We start from the raw sequence: 8,378 nt of genomic DNA on the forward strand, positions 1-8,378 counted from the left end.
TACCGTGACATAACTTGCATATATTCGGCGAGTTTTTAATATTATTTTGTCTAGTTCTTTTATTTATAACACCTTTTCCCAAACTTACCGTGTTAAAGAGGGAGTGGGGCGTCATCTTGAATTTTCCAATACATCGGTAAACACTGTATGTTTTTCGAGCTGAATAAACATGTTACATTGAATAAAAACACGAAAAACATATCCAGTTAGGTAGAAAATTAACTTATTTGATAACATTTGTTATATATTTGCCTTTGATAACATTTATTTGTTATATATTTGTTTTTTGACAACTTTTTCGAATGTATGTGTACAGTAATACAAACCCGAATAAACAAATGAAGGAATTTTTGACAGAGAAAAGAAAAGTATAAAATGGAAAGATTGAACACACTATACATTAAGACATTTTTATATAGATTTAATTATTTATGCTTTATTGTGTGAACTTTTCAGTTCTTTTTTTTTTTCTTTTATTACCTCAGGCAGGTTTTATAAAAATTCTTGTAAAGAATTTTTTAATGGAAGGTATGTAACAGAGCGCGTATGGCCGCATGATAAAATCAGCAGCAGTCGTATGAATAGCTGACTAGCGAAAATATTAGCAGCAGCAATCTTAACACATGCAAATTAAGTAAGTGTTCACGTTCAGGCATCACAAGAAGGAAGAGAAACAAAGGAGAAAAAGAGACAGCACGTGGTCGATCAAAGGAAGCGATCAAATGTGTTTTGACTCTTGGGCGGCGAGAGAGAAAATACGCTGCGTGGTCGAAAAAGCGGAAAGGTAAGCAACGATAAAGACACGTGCGCCAATGATATTTTGAAACGGTGAAGTGTGTTGTCGGAAATTACTTGAATAAATGCTTTTATTATTATTATTATTCATCTAGAAAAAATTCTGGGTCGTATTTTTATGTCAGTCCTTGTTGGTTTGTTTGTTTATTAATTCCTGTGATGGTACCAGACAACGTGTAGGTATGAGTTGATTGAAATGTGATGGCCACGTTACGTATATATGCGAAACTTATTCCCGTAGTACTTATATTCTAAAATACCTTGTTTTCTTTGCCCAAGTTTTTCAGTGGGTGCACTGTTCACATATAATCACTTTAAAAAAAAAAAAAAAAAGTGGGATAGTGTGGGGGGGGGGGCGGGCTGATTTTGCCGAGGTGTTAATCAATAATATTAATATAGTTTCCGTTTTTTGACTAAAATAATATATATAAATTTTAATGACATCCTTGGATGCTATTCATTACTATAATTATTAAAAAAAAAACAAAAAAACTTGGGAAATTAATCAAAAACAATTTAACTATATATTTAATATACACATTTTAATCGGATTTAAGCAAAATAGTTATCTTTGTTTACGTTAATTTACTGACTAAACGAAGATGATTTTACTGAAATCCGGTATTTATGAAACTATAAATGTTTATAACTTTTATTAAATATTTATTTCTTAGCAGAAATAGGTAACAAAAGAATAGATAGAGGAAAATGAACTGGTTTCGACTAATTTCCCTACTGTTATTGCCTTTAAAATAAATTATGTCGGTAATAGTAATGATTACCTCTTTGGATATCTTTATGAAGATGGCGACTATATTTTTCCAGTGCTTCACGGATACGATGAATCTAATTAGCACTTGCTATAATTTATGATTTTTAACATTTTATATCTCCCTCTTTTTTTTTATATAAACGATGGTAAAATATACATTCATTTTATTCTAATAATTTAAGTGGCTGAAATAAGATTTTATAAAAAAAAAAAAGGAAAGAAAAAAAGAAAAAGAGTAAAGCCAGATAAAAAAGATTTTCTTTTTGAAACTAAACATAATTGAATCGAATCAAAGTTGAATTGTTGATTTGGAATTTCTTTGCAGAATTCCGTTGGAATATCGCCAACCAACTTTAAAATACAACTTGATTTAAATTTATAAAAATACAGATTTTATTTTCCGCAACTGAAATGTCATTTTCTTCCAATTTAAATTAAAAAACAAATAACAAAAACGATTTTCATCCCCCCCCCCTCCTAAATTACTTTTACTTAATATTGTTCTATTATCGACCCGGCATTTCAGCTGCCGGGCGGATATCACTTGCAACAGTGGGTTAAAAACTTCACGTGAAAAAAAAAGAACAAAAAGAACATGATTTTCTTCTCAGTATTCAAATGTACACACGTTTTGATGCTAATAAAATTCATATTCCGTTGAATGAAGTAAAAAGAAAACAAAGGGAAAAGTTATGCAACAAAAGAATTATACAAGTGCGGCTATTCGACCGATTCCGTGAAGACGAATGAAGAACAAGTTCGAATAACCGTGCGAATGATGAGATTCTTAATATCCTCGTCAGATAACTAAAGTTGAAATGTTTTTTTTTTAATTGCTTAAAGAAAGACTGTCGTTGCATCAGGAAAGATTTGATCTTTTAGCTTGAGGATCAAAATTTTCTAATTGTTTTGATTTTTTTTTTTTTTTAAATAAACGAAGAGAATTTTAGTTGTTTTGTATTAAAAATAAAAACGCGTTGTACGTGACAATTGTAATTTTGGACACGGAAGAAATCAAACGATCCTGATTTTTTTTAATATCCTTTTTAAGGAGTTTGATTCAATTACTTGTAACAATGGCATTTCTAAATAATGATAATATATTCACTCTAAAAAATAAAATAAAATTAAAAAAAAAAATGTTTTTTTCTTCAAAGTTTCTCAGAACTGAAGCGGAAGCGCGTATCTGACTTGCGTTAGAAACCAGGTTTTAAAATAAAATAACTACAGAAAAAAAATGACTTAGTGAAAAAAAAAAAAAAAAAGGTACAAAGGCCATTCAACCCCACTTCTGTGATGTACTTATGTAGAATACGGACCGCGCTATTATATATATATATATATATATATATATATATATATATATATATGTGTGTGTGTGTGGTATTTTCAAATTAAATTCAAGTTTTGCGATATTTTTAAGTATAAAACAGTTACAGAAAAAGTCCCATGTATTTTGAAATAATAGCTGTTATTTCAACACAACCCGTATTCTTCAAAAGTACCCAAAGTTCTCAATGAAATTTAAATTTATGTGAACATTTCAGTGCTAGTGCACTTATTGATCGGCGCTGTGTTTTTTTTTTTTTTAATAGTATTTTCAAGTTTAATTAAAGTTTTTTTATTAAATTGTAAGGTTAAAGTACAGAACAGGTACAAAACGCCCTTCATGTTAAGAATGGCTTTCTAAATAACATTATTTTAGCACGGATCAATGTACGTAGTACACTAGTACTAGTACCAACATTTCTTATAAAACTTGTGCGTTAAAACAAATAGCTTAAAACTTACGAAAGTAAGCGGAAGTCGGGTTCAATGTCCTTCATGCCCATTTACAAGTAAATAAAACGTTCATTCATGACAAATGATTATAATATTTATTGTGCTTGTACAGATCATCCCCCACGGCTGCTCTCGCCCTATAAAATCTAGTAACGAGTCAAAGCAATAGAAAAGAGGTAATCATACAAAATGAAATCCGGGTTCATAATACGGAAAACAAAAATCGTTTTTTTTTTTTTTGTTAGTATACATAAATTGTTGCGTTTTATTTATTTTGTAAATGATTGTTTCTTTCTTTATTTAATTCTGTAATTATTATTTTCTAGTGTTTTTACGGAGACAGTTTATTTGTTTTTATAAGTTGTAAAAAAAAAATAAAACACATTATTTCATTAGAAAAAAATTACAAAAATAAATAAAAAGATATATCTCACAAGAGAAAATACAATGCAACAATGAAAATATTTCAGTAAAAATAAAATACATTTTTTTACCGTTTCAATAACCTGGGTTTCATTTTGAGTGGTTGATTTTCGGTTGTTGACGGATTTTACCGAGCCAAGCCGTGAGGGATGGGGTTCTGTAAAAGTAGCCCCCCAAAATTAACCACAATAAAAATAAGAGCAACATGGCAAATTAAAAAACAAACAATAACGGTTAAAACGGCCGAATATAACCTTAATGTTATTTATTTTTTTTATAGATCGTTGAAAAAACAAAAACCCAAACATTAATTTGATATTCGCCCAAGAGTTTAAACTAACTTTTTTTATAATAATCGATTAACGGTTCGATCTTTAATAAATCAATTTAGTCCTCCTTTCTGACGCCTGACTCCGAAAAAGCCATCTTGTCTTTTTTTTTATGATATTATTCATTTCTTCAAACTAAACTTAAATTTATTTATTTAACCTAAAAGAATGGAAGTACCGATAACAGAGCAAAACACGTAAAGACAAAAACATCGTATTTATTGTAGATAAACACCCTCAGCTAAAACTCCTTCCAATAAAAGTTAGATGCTACTTCTTTTTCTTAGGAAATTACGTGCAAATACCCTGCTAAAAGACTTTGTGGAAAGGGGAAAAAGTCAGAATTTAAAGGGTGATCAGTTTCGCATATAGATTTTGAGTTTGACGTAAAATTGTTTATTTCCAGTTCATACTAGTTAGCGTTATAGAGCACCGACCGCACCGCACCGCTCCAAGAGCAGTTAACCATTTTATTATTATTATTATTATAGAAGATAAATTATGTGAGATTCAGGAAGTAATTTTTTAAGCGATTACATATTATTTTACAACCTTGCCACTTGGACTTAGGGTCTGTAGGAAAAATAACTGCTCAAAAAAATTAAAATGGCTCCGAAATGGGGATTACTTTGCATTAAATTTCAGATACTGACTCCTCAGTCTAATTATAATTTTTTTTTTTTTAGGTTTTTCTTTTCATAAAATTTTTCGCATAAAAAGTTTAGAATGAGATTTTACTTTGTGTGTGTGTGTGTGTGTGTGTGTGTGTGTGTGAACCCACAAATTTACCCAGAATAGTAAATGAAAAATAACCACTCATTCAAAATTAAGAAAATATTTTGGTGACGTAGCTCGCTGGCACTTTGTTCTTGGAATTAAAGGGATCCCTGGAATAATCCCCAGGTTCGGCTTCTTCAAGAACTATTGCTACTGTTGATGATTAAGGGATTTGTTGTGGTTTTTGAAGACAAAAGAATTTGATTATTTTATAGAATCACTCACGTCTCCAATCGTTGGTTTATTATTATTAGTCCAAAGTCGCTGTGCCAATACGAAAAATAAAAACTAAATGGTAAAATAAAAATGATCTTTTTTATTTTACCCTATACTAATGTTTATTAATAAAAAAGTTGTTTTTTTTTGTTTGTTTTTTTTTGCGTTGCCTACTCATTGTGGCCTATTTGCGTTAAAAATAAACATTTAACGAAAATTATAAGCTCTTAAAGTTCCGCAAATATCGAATCTGAAAGTTGCTGTTTTTGTTAACGTTACTTTGCTCAAATCCGATATTTACAGAACTTTAAAGGCTTATAATTTATATTACATATTTATTTTTTAATGCAAATGAGTAGGTAAAACTAAATAAATTATGATTTTTACTAATTTACCAACACTATTCGTTTTAAAATTTATTGGTGCTTCTACAGAATTTGAACCAAGCCGACTTTTGCTAAAACTAAACTTAGGGTTAGATTAGGTTAAAGGAAAAACAGTTTGGTTCAAATTCTAATGAAATATCAAGCAATTTATGTCGGTTTTTACCGAAAAGTAAAACAAAAGGCCAAATATTGGTTGGCTAGTCGAAATTTATGTAAACAAATGAATATAAGGTCTTCCTTGTGTTAAAAAAACTCATGGAAATGAGATACTTCGTATTTTATTCAAGAAATATAGTTTACATAAATGACATTTTAAATACATTATGCATTCTCTTTAAAAACAAAAACAGAAAATGCAATTAGAAAAATACACATGGTACATGTGACCTGTCGATATCAGGCGAAGAATTAAGTCGAGTAACAAGAAAAACATGAACGTAAAGGGAGATAGAAATAAGAAAACGGTAAATAAAGGAAACCCACATAAGATTTAAAAAAAATGTATAAGTTATTATCCGCAGTTAAAAAAGAACAGAAAATAGATTCTACTATTTTAGGCGATTACGGGTATTTTTATTTTACTATCGTAAAAAATAAAGATGAAATTCTGTGACTAAATTTTTCAGTACTCATAATGCATTTATTGTTCCGTGCTGAAATAAAAACATTTAGAAAGCCATTCTTAACATGGAGAGGTGTAGGTCTGTACTTTCACCTAACAATTTAATAAAAACAGGTATCGTAAAACTTTAATTAAACTTGAAAATACTATTTAAAAATAGCGCGGATCAATAAGTGCACTAGCACCAATTTTTCATTTATTTATTCCTCTTAAGGCTCAACAAATTTAGTGAAAGTACAGAATAGTTAACACCCTTAGTCCGCCTTCATGTTAAGAATGGATTTCTAAAAACCTGATATTAAAAAGTTATCCAATAACGTGCAAACACCCTGAAAAACTTAACGGAAATAAGAATTTTAGAATGGTGGGGGGGAGGGGTCATGATAAATTTAACGTAAAATGATCTCACATTTCCGGGAAATCCAACTTTTCAGGATTGTTAACTAATTTTGATTACCGCGCTAGTTTTCAAGTTAATTCAAGTCTTACGGTATCTTTTTTTTTTTTTTAAATTAAATTAAATTTGTCAGATGAAAGTATAAAATAGTTACAAAACACCCTCCCCATGTTAAAAATGGCTTTCTAAATAATAGCGTTATTATTTCAGTGCGGTACAATGAATTTTTTTTACCACTAACCCTAAACACGAGTGATAAGATAGTAAAACCAGATGCAATCGCTAAAGTACCCCACTCAAAAAAATAAAAAATAAAAAAAAGGTATTTTTTACGACCTTCCCCAGCGTAGTATAAACACCCCCAACCAGCCCATGTTAAGAACAGCTTTCGGAATAGACACCCAACCAACCTCTACATGTTAAGAATGGCTTTCGAGGTTGGGGGTGTTTATTCCGAAAGCCGTTCTTTGGGGAGGTTGAGGCGTTTATAATACGCTGGGGCACGTCGTAAAAATTTACCATAAAAACAATTTATATCCCATAGCAAATAATTAATAGTAATACAATACTAGTGTGAAACAGAAATGGGTAAGGGTAATGCGAAACTGATCCCCTACCCTAAATTCTGCCAAACTTTTTCATGGTTTTACTTTTCACACGTAATCGCCTAAACAAAGTAGAATCTAATTCGAGGGAGGGAGAATTTAGCCGATGATGCTAATCGACAACAATACCGTTTGTTTTTATATAGATTTTTAAACACGCTTGTTGCTTATGGAAATATGTACGTAAAACGATGTAAACATCAGAAAAAGGCATTTTCTGATGTTTACATCGTTTTACTTCTAAAAGCTCTACATACATACTGTACTGAGCACTACTGATTTTTTTGTTTTTTAATTCAGTACATGTTTATTTAATATAGCTGAAGTGTCTAAATGAAAAACAAAACAAAAAACGAATTAAAAATACCGAATAAGTAAAAGAAATGTGTTTTTAACATGCGAGTTAAATTTTTTTTTACCAAATTTTTTCATAGACAGAGAGAGGAGTAAATTAAATCGAATGACATGGGTCGACATTCTAAAAAAAAGAAGAAAAAAAGAAACGGACAAAGTTCTGAGAGGAAAAATTGCTATAAAGTGGCATCAAAATGCCAAAAACAAAAGAGAAAATTATAAGAACATAAAACATCAATGCGTTTAATAGTTATTAATTAGTAAAGAAATAAAATACTTACTAATTTTTAAGTAAGGCTTTTTGTTTTTGTTTTGTTTTTGCTTTTTTAATAAAGGAGGAAGAAGAAAGCGAACACACCCGCATTTATAGACTCCCGAGTAACACGATGTTATGATGTGTGGAATAAACGTTGTTATGTTAGATTTAGTTGTGGCCACAGAAGGAGAAAAAAAAAAAGCATCAGCAGGAGCAGCCGTCATTCAATGTGGCCGAGGGTGGGGGAAAGATGGGGGTTAGAGACGACCGCGACAATGTCGGAGAGTGGGGGGGGGGGGAAGATGGCAGAAAACGAGACGAAAGAGGAAGAAGGCAGCTACCGTCGTTTCTCTGATGCTAAATATCTTCTTTTTTTTTTTTACCGACATTGCAATCTCTCTCTTTCTTTTCCCCTTCCTTTTTCTCTTTCGCTCTACATCTTATACTAAACCACCCTCTCTCGCCCCTTTCGTCATGTACTAATTCTCCCTCTCCCTCTCTTTCCCTTCGTATATTAATTCGCCTTCCTTTCCTCCACTCTCTCTTTCTTTTTTTCTTCACCGTAATCCACCCTCTTTTTTCTTTTTTTTCATTTCACCGTGCTCTTTCTCCCTCCAATAATCCCTTTCCCTCACTGCATCGTGTTTTAATTTTAACTTTTAAA

General features: G+C 30.8%; 1 protein-coding gene across 6 annotated transcripts in view; it reads right to left on the reverse strand.

The window, feature by feature from the left end:
• The window catches only part of LOC145241576 (ankyrin repeat and IBR domain-containing protein 1-like), a 575,864-nt gene extending 567,919 nt beyond the window's left edge, over window positions 1–7,945 (reverse strand). For 2 of the 6 annotated variants that reach the window (XM_080104665.1, XM_080104657.1), the window contains exon 1: window positions 7,740–7,945. The gene's annotated coding sequence lies outside the window, so the exon portion shown is untranslated. The remainder of the gene's footprint in view (window positions 1–7,739) is intronic. The other 4 variants (XM_080104666.1, XM_080104658.1, XM_080104660.1 and 1 more) reach the window with 2 other exon arrangements.
• Window positions 7,946–8,378: the final 433 nt, after the last annotated feature.

Source organism: Euprymna scolopes, chromosome 20 (genome assembly GCF_053919585.1).
Source record: "Euprymna scolopes isolate OS-2025 chromosome 20, ASM5391958v1, whole genome shotgun sequence".
NCBI lineage: Eukaryota > Metazoa > Mollusca > Cephalopoda > Sepiida > Sepiolidae > Euprymna > Euprymna scolopes.